The 15,455-nt window shown below is 38.3% G+C and overlaps 1 long non-coding RNA gene across 1 annotated transcript; it reads left to right on the plus strand.

Moving 5' to 3' along the window:
- The first annotated feature begins 782 nt into the window (after window positions 1-782).
- On the plus strand, window positions 783-12,486 carry LOC124877442. Its single transcript, XR_007040524.1, has 3 exons — window positions 783-3,045; window positions 9,649-9,679; window positions 11,524-12,486. It is a non-coding gene; the product is annotated as an uncharacterized LOC124877442 (long non-coding RNA).
- Window positions 12,487-15,455: the final 2,969 nt, after the last annotated feature.

A 15,455-nucleotide genomic window follows, 5' to 3' on the forward strand; every position in this document is an offset into this window, starting at 1 on the left:
AAACATGTATTGTTCTCTGATGAGTCCACCTTTACTGTTTTCCCCACATCTGGGAGAGTTACGGTGTGGAGAAGCCCCAAAGAAGCGTACCACCCAGACTGTTGCATGTCCAGAGTGAAGCATGGGGGTGGATCAGTGATGGTTTGGGCTGCCATATCATGGCATTCCCTTGGCCCAATACTTGTGCTAGATGGGCGCGTCACTGCCAAGGACTACCGAACCATTCTTGAGGACCATGTGCGTCCAATGGTTCAAACATTGTATCCTGAAGGCGGTGCCGTGTATCAGGATGACAATGCACCAATACACACAGCAAGACTGGTGAAAGATTGGTTTGATGAACATGAAAGTGAAGTTGAACATCTCCCATGGCCAGCACAGTCACCAGATCTAAATATTATTGAGCCACTTTGGGGTGTTTTGGATGTTCCCCTCCAGGAAGGTGCCACAGCTAAACACAGAGCCAGGTCAGATGTAGCTTCTAGAGAACATAGAGTTAAAGGCTGAAATAACAGCAAATAATGGAAAATTGGAGAGTAGTATGAGAATGTAGCAGAGAGAGTGAAAGTGGTCGTAATGTCCTCCAGCAGTCAAAGTCTACAGCAGCATAACGATCTGCCTCCCATTCTACTTCTAGAGACTCTAGGAACCACCAGTAAACCTGCAGTCTGAGAACAAAGTGCCCTGTTAGGAACATATGGACCAATCAGATCTCTGATGTATGATGGAGCTAGATCATTAAGGGCTTTATATGTGAGGAGGAGAATTTTAAATTCTATTCTGGATTTAACAGGGAGCCAATGAAGGGAAGCTAAAATAGGAGAAATATGATCTCTCTTTTTAATTTAGTCCCGTTGTTGTCAAGTAAAAACATTAAAATCGATTGTCCAAAAGATTATTGATTTCTGATCCAACAAATAACATTTCCTAAAATATTATTTCCCTGGGATAAGGATGGCAAATTAAACAAAGTTAAGGATCAATTATCCAAAAAGGCTGATTTCTAATTTAGCAATAATTCTTTAAAATATAATTTTATTAAAATAATGTTTTATCTACTCTGATTTTCCATTGTGACTGGTTGTTGGAAGACATACCAATTAATTTGCTTAATTAGTTCTAAAACTAATTTGACTTCATTTCCAAGTCCTTAAGGTTAACCTTGGTTCGTAAATATAGTTCCACATTGAACTGTGGTATCATTGCACCATTTTCATTGGTTCCCTTGTTCCTTTGTTGTACATAGTTCATTAGTTTTCTTTATTCCTTCAGTTTGCTTGGTTGTTTAGTTAAATTGTTCTAGCCTAGTAAATAGATTGTTATTTGAAATATGTTTAACTTTGTGTTGAATTGTTTTCCATTAATAAATTCTTATATTTTGGAGAGAAGTTATGTTGAATTTAATCCATATGTGTGCAGAGTTTGCCGTTCAATAATGCCAGGGTTAAAATCACTATCCCAAACAGACGAGTAGGCAAACAGCCTCTTGGTTCCGACCAAGAGGAAAAATCACATGACTGTAACCCAACAGAAACATGTTTTTTCAGAGACCAAACTGCAGAGGAACTGAGGACTGCAGTCCAATCATCCTGGGCTGGAATACCTGTTCACAGGTGGCAGAAGTTAGTCGACTCCATTTAGCACAGATGTGCAGCAGAGACAATCTTTTTGCAACTAAAAATGTGTTCAGGGATTCACAGGAAAATTAAAAGCATTTTAGAGTTCACAGTAATTATGGACATTGCCATTTTTTTTAAATAATTTCTTGAACTTTCGTCATGTTTTATCTTTGGAATAGAATGTGCTGTTTCCCGTTGGTTGTATTCAAGCAGTTCTTATCATTTTTATCTTTACTCACCTTATAAACACACTGCTATTTTAAACCTAGTTGTACCTCTTTGTGAAGTGTCCGGTCCCTCGGGTGGCATTGCAAACCTGCAATTGATCCACAAACAAAGTTGATACCAGATTATACCTGCTGCAGTCTACATGGAGCAACACAAATAAGCACATTCACAGAATGTATTGACCTGTAACTTTAGCTCTCCTACTATTGCTTGGTTTGGATCCAGGAGCATTAGGCAAATATGAACCAAATAAACAGTTTTGTTTTTTTTCCATTATCATACATTTATACTCAATGAAATAATACATTTTATATAAAAGCGCCTTTCACTGAATTAAACGGTACTGTTAAAAACAGCTAACATTATGGTGCACAGAGATATGTTTTTCTCTTACCCAGATCTTATGTGCTGCTCTAAGCTAAAATCATGACCTGACAGACGTGTGCTGCAAACCAACGTGGAAACGAATCTGCCTGCAAGTCTCGTTGTGTGCAGCAGATGGCGCCAGACTGTCATCATAAAACACACACTCAACGCCGCTTTTATTATGATCAGCAGCGGTTTCCCCTGGATCCCGGTGTTTTGATCCAACGCTGTGAAATGAGCAAAACTTAAGTCCGAACAGCGTCAGTGAGCGTTTGGATCCTGGGTGTTGTGCTTTCCAGCCGGAGGACAGAGATAGACCTGCAGCGATGCTGTCCAATGTTCTGGAACATGCCAGCCTGCTGCAGCTGCTGTATTTATACCACTGACATTTTACAACCGCTACACTGGGAATTTTATCAGGTTTAAAAAACGAACATTGATACCAAATGGTCAATGGAATTCAATGATTTTAAAACAGAAACAAATTTATTATTTGAAGTATTGTTACATTGTATCATGCTTTATAAAGCAGGTGAACTCTGCAAACAGAGCAACATGTAGCTCTGGAACAACGAATACTATTATTAAAACGTTGTTCCTAAATATTGTTTAGACTGTACAGTCTGGTTTGAAAAAAATGACTAATTGGTTGCAGTGGGCGGCTCCCAACGTCTCCACTCATGGCTCCCACAAAGCAGCGCAGAGGAAATGTAAAGAGGACCACCCAGCAGCTCTGTGGAAGTGTGGTGTTTCTGCAGTTCCTGCAGCTGAGAGGGACTGCGGGGAATACTGGGAAGCCGTTTAAACATGATGATGATGCTGCTGCTGTCAGGTAGGAATCAGCCTGTAGTGAAGTACATCTTACATCATGTTTATATTCATTAAAACTCATTAATGAGCATTAATGAAATAAAATATGAGATATTATCGGTGTGATTTGTCCGGCTTTAATTGAGCATGTAAAAACTAATCATTTTAATATTTTGGATGTCCGTTTTCTTCTACTTTAATTTGATTATATAAGTTAAAAAAATTATTATATTAGGTGAAAAATTAAAAGATTAGACAGCAGAGCAACAATCATGAAATGAAACCTTAGTTAAAATATTCTATTAACATATTTAAGGAAGTGATTTTTCAGTATTTGTTTGTAAAGTTGTCAACATTTTCTGTGTCGTTTTTCAACCTTGTTTTTTCCACAGAGGTTACTTATGACAGTCTAGAACAAGTATTTTTTTGTTTTTTCACTTCATTTCTTCGCTTTGCTTGCAAAGCACTTTTTCTCAAACTGTTTCCCAGATTACCGGAGGAGACCTGCATGTTGTAGTCTTCTGGTAAATGTAGTCCAATTTAATGAATAAACTTTGCCTTTTTAATATCCAGAACTGTTTGTTAATCAGTTCATAAAGGAAGCTGTATCCACAAGATGAATACACGGATCATCCTTTCTGTTCTCTTAACTCCAGAACACAGTAACTCCTGGGAAGGCTTGTCATGGGGAACTATATCTCGGTCTTTGCACTTCCACTTTGTCAAATATGCTGTCTAATATAGATTTTTTTTTTCCTACTTCTTTATGCATGTGTTTCCCACATGCATGATAAACAGAAGTCTGGTTAGATTCAGTCAGAAATTCTCCATATTTTTTCCTTGCAAGCAGCCACTTTTTTTCTTATAATCATTTAAAGTGACCTTAAATCTAAGCTTCTAAGCAGGTCATCTAAATGCTGTTCAGACAAAGTTTTGGACAGTGACTGCTTTCACTCAGATTTTCTGTATAGTCCATGCACCGGGTCACCGGCCAGAGTCCATAGTTGGTTTGTTAGGCTTGTAAAGGTTTTTTTGGGGGTTTTGTTTTAACTTCAGGCAGAGCACTGCTTTGAAACACTAGGGGCGAATCAGAGCTTTTTGGCTACATTGTGTTGGCATTTACTGATTTTTTTTTTTTTTTTTTGCACCTTCTGAAAGACATCACTTTAACATACTGTCCATCTTCTGGAGAAGTTTTCTGGACCTGGCACTTCTTATGTCCACTGCTTGTCTGCCTGCTTCGATTTTTTTTAAACACACAGTATCCACACAGTACAGTATGCTGTCATAAGTGCAAGGCCTGGTGAAAAAAGCAGCAACTGAAAGGAAAATTCCCAACATTATCTTCATGTCTTTTTAAAAGGCCTAATACATATTCAGTTCTATCCAGTCCGAATCAATATTATATTTCAATGATCAGATTCTGTTGACCATAGAATGTAAATTATGAATCAAAAGTTGTCTATTTAAGAAAACAAACTGGTTGTATTGAAACTTGACATATCTATTTTACAAAGTTTAGCTGCTTGGAAGGAGTATCTAATGAAGTTAGTGCTCTAAAACTGTTCAGTTTGCATCAGTTTGAGTTATAGTCATCTCTTTCTCACATGAATCTTTCACTAGATATCTGCAGATTTCTTCTAAATCATTTCAGCACATACGTTTCAGTTACTTAATTTGAATGTGGAAAACTCTGTCACTCCTTTTCTATTGAAATTCTGTAGCATTTAAATTCATTTATAGAACTCTGATAACCCATGACTGTGAATAAGACATGGTAAAACCCGGTTTAGGAGACACCAACGCATGAAATGATACAGCAGAATTCGGAATTTTTTTTTTTGGTACTTACATCTCAAAATGTGAGTACAGCACAGATCGCATTGTTTGTAGCAGAAAAACACATTAGATGAAGTAAAATAAGAACCAGACTTGTACTGAAGCAGGAACTTAATGACAGCATCAAAGCTGCTTCCTCCACGGGAGCTAAATTAGAGTTTAGGTTTGTAGACTGACTTAACCAGTCTGAAATATTCTGTGCTCTTCAAATGTTTAGGTGGATTACTTTCGGCTTGGTAACAATAAACACCTGTTAGTTACAAGTACCCCAGCATGTGTTCACTTTAAAAGTGTGAGGTTTCACACAAAACCTGCTGTCTTCTAACATTTTTCACAGATCTGGATGTGAGTACCTGGAGAAACTAAACAGCTGATACGCTGACGTGTTGTTTTTTATGTAAACCCCACCTGCTGCCTCAGTAAGGGAAAAGTTCATGTTCAAATAGTTTAATGAAAACCTCTAGCACATGTACCACTTTACAGATCAGAACACAAGACAAACCCGACTGCTTTGTTTAAGGTACATTTTATTAAAAGAACAGTCTTATGACAGAAGACCAGGTGGTGAGCAGCAGTGTTCACTGACGTGCTGGAAGGCCTGGCTCAGTATCCGGTGCAAGGCGGAAGCAAGACAAGTGGAGGAGGATGGTCCCGCTGATTGATGCCCTTTCATTATTGCACTGCTTGCTGCAGCTCCCACAGTAGTGCAACAGGGAAAGAGTGTCAAGCACTGAGCATCCTGTGGCTCTGTCCTGGGTGATGCGATGAAACCTGAAGGGTCACCTTACCTCTTCTGACCGGCTGACTTCAGCAGTGCTGTCTCTGCTGAATTTTTTAATTTGTAAGAATTTGGTCAGAGCTAAAGGAGAGGTTTTATATAAGCAGCTATTTTCATTGCATGCATTTTTGAATAATCAACCAGCACTGGCAGTTAGAACAGACCAGAGGAGAGCAGTGTAAAGTGGAATTATAGGCTCAGTGAGGCTAAAGTTAGATTTTTCAGTATAACTAAATTGGTCCTGTTACAACCTGGCTGGCTCATCTGGGTAATATGGTGAAACACATAACCTGCCCCAGAGGTTTTACATGAAGTTTGTCGACTAGAACACTCTTGATTCAATCAGCAATGCTCATCCAGTCAATATTCTGGAAGAGGAGAATAGATTCAGCTCAAGATTGGTGAAATCAAACAAAACCACAATGTTACAGAAACATTTGTTATCCTGCTTCCTAGACAATTTTTTCATGGCTACTATTTCAGATCAGAAAATTGTTCAGCACCTGAACACTGATTTTTCCATTAAAAAATTGAGAATCCAAAGGATCTAATGTTTAACACACCAGCTGTTCCAGCCTCTTAGCATGTCAACTGTACTTTCAAAAAGCGTTACCTTAAGAACCGTAATTGTTGGAGCTCGTTTATTTTCCAAAATATAACTTTCATAATTGCCAACTTTCTTTCTTGTAACAATAGATATATGTAGGAGAGGCCAAGAGCGCAAAGACACAAGTACGAGAAGGAGATCATGGAGCAACTCTGCTCCTAACCACCGGAGAACTCTTTGATCACTGCAGCAGCTTCTCTGGCATCTAAGTAAATAAACTTTAAAACAGCAGGAACGGTGTGAAGATACATATTGGCGATGTTGAAAGCGCAACTTTTTGAAACTTTGATATAGCTCGGCCCATGCCCACTCTCTAGTGGTCACTCTTTAGAACCATCAGCTGTATTGTGTAACAGTCCAAGTGTGGTGCATTCAGACCATTACTGACAGAAAACACTAAAACTAAGAAAGTCAACCATGAACCCCTTTCATTTGTTTTCTATATTAGACTAGTAGACTAAAAAAAAAAAAAAAAACACATGACAGGTATCCCACATCCCACTAAACAGATCAGGAGTTTTCTATTCAATCTCAAACTCCATTACAACTGAAAGGTAAGCCTTGTTTAAAAATAAAGATTTAAAATCTGATGTCTTTTTAACAGAGGTCATTTAACTGAACTGTTCATCTCTAAATCATTCCCTTCTCAACCTCTGAAACAACAAAAACCAAACCAAAATTCTTTGAGATGTTACATTTTTTGCATTTGCATAAAACATTTTTATTCATGTTGTGGCTTATTTCTAATGAAAGTAATACTTTTTCATATTAAGCATTTGTTTGGATGATAAGCTTCCTTTGAGACTGATGGTGTTTCCAGGCGCTCTGAGACAGAGATGCAGTTCAGGGTCCGGATTTAGTGACAAAACAGAAGCACATTACAATTTACTTCACCTCCCAGCAGGCAAAATATAATCTAAGAGACCTTCATTAATAATAGTAGCAGGACTTGACTGTAAAGTGTCAACATGGTACAGCTGGTATCACACTGCACATTAAAGCTGAGTGAGAGCTGCATTCTGCAACAAGGGAAAGCTCAACACGATGAAATGAGACAGGCAGGTCCATCAGCGTGGAGGCAAACCACAGGAGGAAGACCATCCCTCAGAGTCAAGACCCTATAAGCAATATTGCACTACTCTGTTAGTGCTAGTGAAAGCAGAGGCAATACTGATAGGGTCTTGTCTGCAAGGTTATGTGGATGAGATGCACCTCTCCCCAGAGATGAGAACTTCCATCCTGGGGTTAAACAGCTAGGGGACAAGAAGAATGAGAAGGGGGAGAAGCAGGAGGAGGAGCACGAACAGCAAACATAAAGAGAAGTCTGGGACATCAGGATCTGAAGAAAAGCTCTCCTTCTTCCACACATGTTCCATTTACCTTGAAAGTTGGAACACAGAACTGGGAATTTAACCATGTTCCAGTTGCAAGTGTGAAAGGCAGGGGAATTGTGTGCAGAGATCAAGCTAACCACTATTAATCAAACAAGCCAATAACAATGGACAACCGAGCAGTTCATGCATTCACACACTGCGACAACACAGTCACTAACACCATGATTGATGGATTAAGGCAGATATAATTGATAAACACAAATAAGCAGTTTATTAATGCAGCCATCATTATATTTTACACATCTTGCAACCATATTGGATTTTGAGGTTTGTAGAAAAGCTTCAATTTTAATCAGAGAATCCAAATCAGAGTGAATTTCACCTCTTACATATTGGCATTTTATTGCTCTGTGTAACACTGTTCTAATGCTGAGGCTAGACTATGCTGCTTCCCCACTGAAACAAGCCCTTGACTTGATTTCTTTCATTAATTAATACAAATATACATTTTTCACTGCAGCTAAGTTAATTCTATGAAATCTAAAGCAGCATAGAGCAGAAAAGCACCACAGCTTTCATGCTCACATAGCAGAAGTGAGGTTCGTGAACATTAAAACGACAACTAATCCTTGATGAAAGCATTTCAAACAACAGCAGCCTTCCTTCACACGGTTCTCCTCTGTACTCTGATATTTAGAAGTAAATTAGATATTTAGAAGTATTGTGGTCATGGGAAAGAAAAAAAAAAGTCACTTAAAGATTATGGGGTTAGCACATTCACTAATGTTTGAATCAATTGGGTTTTAGTACACAAGTGTTCTTATAGTAGGTGTTTGGCTCAAGCAGTTGGTTTCATCCATCAATATCCATCGATTAGGAATTCTCATTTGCAGTATTGTTTGCTTTACGATTTTCTGTCTAATGACTATCACAAATCCACAGTATTTTTTGCAAATGTTCTTCTAATTCATCAAATAAACGTAACACTGACCAGAAAACAAAACCAAAAACTGCTACATATTTGGATCCAACATGAGATAAAGCATTTATTTTTTTCCCCATTCATGCATCACAGCATGTGTTCCACAACTCACAAAGAACATCATGCTGATCAGTTTACAGGCCAGAAATGTGGGCATTTTCAGGTTTGATGTGTTCAATGAACAGGAAAAAAAGATATTTAAGAATTTCATCTGCTGATCACCAGTCAGACAGAAGAATTGGCTGATCTCGATCAATGAACGATTGTGTGGTTCATCACTAATCAAGATTGCTGACTGGAGCAATACTGACAACATATAACAGCCAATTAATTAAAAATAAAAATATTGCATTACTTTTATATTAATAAAATTTGCATTTTCTTCTGTCACTGTTATGCCGATGATATTAAACTGTTCTCCAAGAATTCAGAGTTCTTCCAACTGCCTGAAAGAAATTACAAGCTGGTTAAAAAATAATTCCCTTCAACTGAACTCTGAGTAGACAGAGTGTCTGATCATTACCCCGGAGATCATGGTTCCTCTGATCCAACAGATTGGACTTTTGAACTTTAAGGAATTTAGTTGTTGTTTTCGACCAAAATAGAACAATAGAAGAGTTTACATCACTACTCTTTTACTGTCTTTTCACTGGTTACCTGCTCATTTTAGAATTCATTTTAAAATCCTGACTTTCAGAGCTCTGCATGGTCAGGTCCTTCCTTTATTACTGAATCGTGAAAGCCACATAATGGAGCTCTTAGGTTCTCAAACCAAGATCTACTCGAGGAGATTGCCCATTCCAGACTGTTGCACATTGATGGCAGAACAAGCTCCTTTGTTTTCAGGTTATCTTGAGGGTGTGGGCTCATTTAAAGGGAAACTGAAGATAGTTTTACTCAAGCTCATTGTTCCTTAAGGTCTTTAGAATTAGTATTCAGTATTTGTTTTTAATGATATTCACTTTTTTTTGTTTTTTGTCTTTTTATTTGTTTTAATTTGTATGATCTTTTTTTGTGAAGAACTTTGTGATTTATATTTATTTTACTGAGGCCAATTACTTATTTCCCTTTATACGTTTCTTTAGGTAAAAGTGTGAGGCCTTCAGCTGTTTTAATGTAAGTATGAGAAGTTCACTGTGGCAGAGAAAATTCTTCCAAAGCTAGTTCACTCTTTCATCAACTGTTAACTTAATAAGAAAAACTGTTTACCAAACTACAGATTTTGGTTGAGAAGAAAAGGGATCAAACCGTTTTTGGACTATGTTCAATGGCTGTTGAAACCTTCAGTAAGTGCTAAATGTCGCGTTGATATAAACTAACAAAGTGTATTTGATTTTGACACGGCCTCTACTGTGGTTGAAGTGTGGTTAAAATCCAGCATGAATGTTATGGAAGATCATCCTTATATTTACGTATCATAAAAGCTTTCTAATGTCAGCTGGGTGGAAATGTTCTCTAGGTAAATAATCAAAAGCAGGTTCAGCCTTTTCCTACATAAAACACAAAGGGATTTTATTTCAAACAATGAACATGTCCAAACTTGTTTTATGTTTCATCATCTTTACTAGACATTTTCTGCTGGTTCTCTCCAAACAGAAATACTTCATATCTTCTATATTTCTCTCAATCTGTAATCTTCACTAGCAACACAGAGAAGAAGTATTATAGGTATTTTAATGATAAGGGGCACACATGAATGTTAACTATTTTCCCCTAAATTACAATATGTCAAAGAGTGAATAATATTTGATTAATGAACTAATACCTCTTGGCAAAAGGCTGTGTTGTATTTTTATGTTCTTAGAAACAGAGGGCCTGAATATGATAGGCATGTTACAGTATTATATGTTTTCTTTAAAAATGTAAATAATAATTTAAAATTAGTATTTTTTATTGTTTGATTGCTTAGTGTTTCTGTGGTGACTGAAATAAAGAAAAACAAATCATGCATTTTCACATTTCCTCCACATTTTCCTTCACATTTAAGAGTTTTTCACAGTTCCAGCTTTTACCTCGAGTACACTAACCAGAATACCACAAGGAAGCTTTCTAACAAATATACAGCACAAGTTGAATCCAATAAAAGGTATTATACATTTATCAAGCATCTACTTCTTATTTAAGAAACTGATGTGTTGGGAGGCTAAATATAAACCCTCAATTCTGTCAAAGTTTCAACAGAGTACGATTTTTTTCCATCCAAAAACAAAACACATTTTCTCACTAGGAAGCATGAATCAAACTTTTCAGAGGCTTGAACCAGAGATTTTCTTTCATTTTTTTTTCCTCCTAAATTTATAGCACTACCTGGTAGACGTTCTTCAATGGTACATATTAAAGCTAAATGGGAGAAGGAAATGCTCACGCAGAGTACAGGGGAAAAGTGCTTTTCCATGTGGGAGTCCCAACATACAACAACAAACTCCAGACCATGAGGGTAATTAACCTGGAAAAATCAAACCTCCTATTGTATCACTCCTGAGAAAAATCCAAACAATCTGGTGTGGCAGATCTATGTTTTCAACATGTTGAGATACAGAGGCAAACCAACCACATGTATACTGAATATGTCCCAAATGAAAATCAGTTCACAGTGGTATTAAAACCTTTCTGGTATATGCATAAACAGCATCATGTAAACAATGATGTATACCTTAAAAGAATTGTTTTGGTGGCAGAAATGATTAAGTGGTACAAAAGTCAGCCTCCTACTACACAGCACTGGTTGGATGGTGTGTGTGTGTGTTTGTGCGCTTATATATCATAACCTGACAATCAAATCTGCTCTTTGTCCATAACCCAAATAGAAATTTATTCCAAATGAAACCAAAAATATGTATTATTTCTTTTGTATTCATGCATCACTTACTTTCCAATAATCAAAAGGAAAGGAATCTTTTTGCTCTAGTAACCCTGACTTCATGTCTACATCATCTTCTCTGTTTTATATTTGATTACAGCTGATCCAAGATCAGAACACTTCACACCTACATCTGCAGCTGAGGATGATACTCCAATAACAGCCAATCACTATGAGACACACAGGCAGCAGATATATTAGCCCCTGTTCCCTACAGGCTGCACTTCATACTGACCCGTCTGCTCCGGGATCTACCTGCCCACACAGCATCAGAGACGAGCTGACACATGCTATGCAGCAAAACTCTCCTGCTCCTACGTTCCACACGTTCTTATTTAACACATGGCAATTATAATGCAGGCTGGGACTTTTTACATTTGCAGCACTGGGTCAATTACTGCTGATGCATTGTATTAGCATTATGGCTGCCCCATGCAACAGCAAGACATTTTTTCAATTAGATCTTACTTTAACCAACATTCAAATATTTCAAGCCTTTAAATGCCCACTGCTTTCTGTATTGTTTAGATAATATTGTCAACATGTTATGTATTTCTTAACATCCAAAATAATTTATGACTAACTTTGCTGTCTTAAAATTGACCAAAAAAAATTTAAAATTTGCACCTTGATTGAGCAAAACTGTAAATATTTTTTTTGCAGGATTTGAAGTTTTAAATGCACTTCTAGATGCATGACTATGAGTGTGGGGCTAACTCGGCACCTAAACACCCTGGAGCTAGAAAGGAAGATACTCAGCCACTCGCTCCAACGTATTTCCCATAAACACACAACAAACAGAAAATTCCACATCCACTTGAAAAACATGCACAAACACACAAGCAAGAAAAGCAACGTGGGACGATAAGCCCTAACCTCCCAACACCCTCCCCTTCCTCCCTCAAAGCAGCCCTGCCCTCCACATTCCTCACAAGGCGCCCCATCCCCCCCTACGACCTGTCCCAAATAGGAAACTTACCCCATTTTCCCACCCACGCGGTGACTTCTTCAAGCGTGCACACTCAAATTATGCTTTGAAAAGCCGACTGAAAGAGGGGGAGGGTGGGAGGAGGCTGGGGAGAGGTCTGCAGGAGCGCATGCACACACACACACACACACACACACACACAGAATAATAAGGGACTGCAGCATTTATCTATAGGCTCACGTTCCTTTACACAGAACACATGCAGCTGCTCTTTTTATTCGGTAAAACATCTTTCAAATTAAATATTATGAAATCAAAGCATAAGGTTTATGATCATAACATTTAAAGAACTATTCATTTTGTTTGAAAGATCTGGTTGTTTGTTTTTTTAGTGACCAAATAAAAATCAAAACAGAATTTTTGAAGGCCAATTTAGTTTTGATTTTGTAAATGTAGACTTTTTACAGCCATACATTTAAATACAAGTAGTGGAATCCAGACTGGCCACCTAAAATGATTCTCCTATTTTTACTTTTTTTTTATTATTTCCTGACTGTCGGAAACCTTCTGTTAACCATAACGGCTAACATCACAGACTTAACATGTTTGAAATAAAATTCTAATTCTCACCAACATAACAGGAAGTGAAGTTAAGCTGTGTTTCCATCTCATCTCTAAAACTAATTCAGTCACTTACTTCTGATCCAATCAGAAGGCTAAAATCTGACCACTAAAAAACCAAAGAGAATCCAAATTAAATCCGACCCAGCTTCGGCTCCAAATGATTTCACACCGTGGGCCAGCATGTAGCAACATATTACACTGCCTGAAAAAATGTGCAAGAAGTTGGGTAAGTTGACCTCAGAGCTTGTTACTTAATGTGACACGTGGTCTGCAATGCAAACTAAGACAACCTGTGTAGTTCTGTGAACAAAATGTTCTTTTTTTTAGGAGGCGTGTTCCAGGAGGCCTATATCTCCCCGGGTAAAATCCAGCTTGATAATGGAACACGTGTGAATAGAAAAGCCACAGACAATTCCTATTGGAGGAACCTAGGAGCGGTGCCCACACTGTGGCCCAGGAACCCCCAGAAATTTGAAATAAAATGTCCATAACAAAGAATATTTCGTAATTCCGCTGTCAGTTTATAAAAATAACACAGTGTACACACATTAAAAATTTAAATACCAAATGTACTGTTTTCAATAACCTTTCAACCAGCCCTGATTCACACAATCAAACTTCAGTGAGTTGTAAGAACAAAAATCTGTTTATTTAAAATAAATTAAAATTATGACAACATAAAAATATATATATTCAAAATCTTTTTACCCTCTATTTCTGCAAATAGTCCAATAAAATAGGTCCAGTTGGATGGATTGATTTTACATTGTAATAACCAACAGATAACAAAGACAATAAAGAAAAAACAATTTTCTTGTCAGTTTTTTTCTATTTCCAACAATCTGTCGTCCGGCTGCTGTAGTGCAGGACAAAGGCCAAATGCTATGACAATACTATTGCACTGCTTTAGCGCATGGTACAGTAGTGCAACATTGTCAAAGCAGCTGACCTCTGCATGCTGGGACACACACACACACACATAAAAACAACAGGAGTAGCTATAGCACTCACATACGCTGCTCTGTGGACACATCAGCCAATCACAAACTAAATTGTCTAATAATTACATTTAGGGTCGATACAGAAGCACTTTTACACCGTTTGTTTGTGCTTAGTTAATATTTTGAAACATACAGCAGGAAGGGCCAAGGTGCCATTGTGTGAGCCAATGCCCTTTTAATATTGCACTGCTCACGTGATTTCACAGTAGTACAAGAGAAAAAGGGCTTTGAACTACATGGTGTCTATTCAGCGCATCCAACTCTTATAGGAACACCAGCATGCAACACCTCAGCTTCATCAATACTAGTGGTGGGGGCTGCAGCAAGCCTCTTCACAGTTACCATGATTAACATGTTGCAAGCAGACAAGCAGCCGTGAAACAAGCAAAACAGGCTTATAAAGGCTACTGTGTTTTCATGGTATTCAAAGCACAGGCCCCAAAAGAGCATAAAATCTATGCAAATGGAGAAGGACTGATACGCTCTGCAAGGTATCATTTATACACAATAAGAGAATATTTGAAGACAATGTATCCAAGGATTTGTTCCAGTCCATGTTAAACTGCAGGGATACAGCACAGAACCTAAAAGACAGGCGAAGCTCTTCCTATAGACTGCAGCCTCTGAAAGCAGCCAGTGAGCAGAGCTCTGCTGGGAGGAAACGAGGGTGGAGAAAACATATATAGGGCAAAGAGCAAATTCCGAGATACAATACCAGAGACTTTCATTTAATACCTACTATTCCTGTCCCTGTAGCCAAAGTGGCAACGTGAAACCCTCCTCTTTTAGGAAACCGCGGGGTGGGGGAATGGGTAAGGACGGAAGGTGGTGGGGGGGGGGGGTGGCTTTGTTATTTCCAATGTCAGTAGCCGTTTCCAATCAGCTGCAGAGCTCATTTTGCTGCCAGGACCCTCATAATCCAGCCATGCAGGAGCAGCAAAAAACAAGTTCCGACCACAGCCAGCGACCAGACTCCATGTCGTCCAAAACACCACAGGCTAGGCTACAAACGCTGGGTAGCCCCTATACATGGAAGCCCGGAGATATGGGATCTCTCCCAGATAGGACAGCAGGGTACACGGTTGCTTCAGCGTTGAAGCTTCTTCTTCTTCTTGTTTTCGTGTCCCCGCAGATTGAGCCTGACAAGCTGCAGCCACACACAGAGCACACATTCCTACACTTTCAACCGCAACTCAAAGAAACACAAGGACATGTGGCTCCGGGCCACATCCACAGTGGAGCCCAGCTGAACTGGACAATGACCCTTTTTTCACATAAACATACTAACATTGCACTGCACGGACCCAGCCTCATTATTCTAATCTGCAACACCCAACAGCAGCTCAGAACTCCAAGAACTGCTTTAAAATTATAGAAGCAAAATAATGAAATGTTTTATAAAACCAGCTCCTGCAAGGAGCAAATTCTAAACACAGCACTGTTTAATTATCAAGTCATATAGCTTTAATAACTAGTTTA

The sequence above is a fragment of the Girardinichthys multiradiatus genome, chromosome 12 (genome assembly GCF_021462225.1).
Source record: "Girardinichthys multiradiatus isolate DD_20200921_A chromosome 12, DD_fGirMul_XY1, whole genome shotgun sequence".
NCBI classification, from domain to species: Eukaryota; Metazoa; Chordata; class Actinopteri; order Cyprinodontiformes; family Goodeidae; genus Girardinichthys; species Girardinichthys multiradiatus.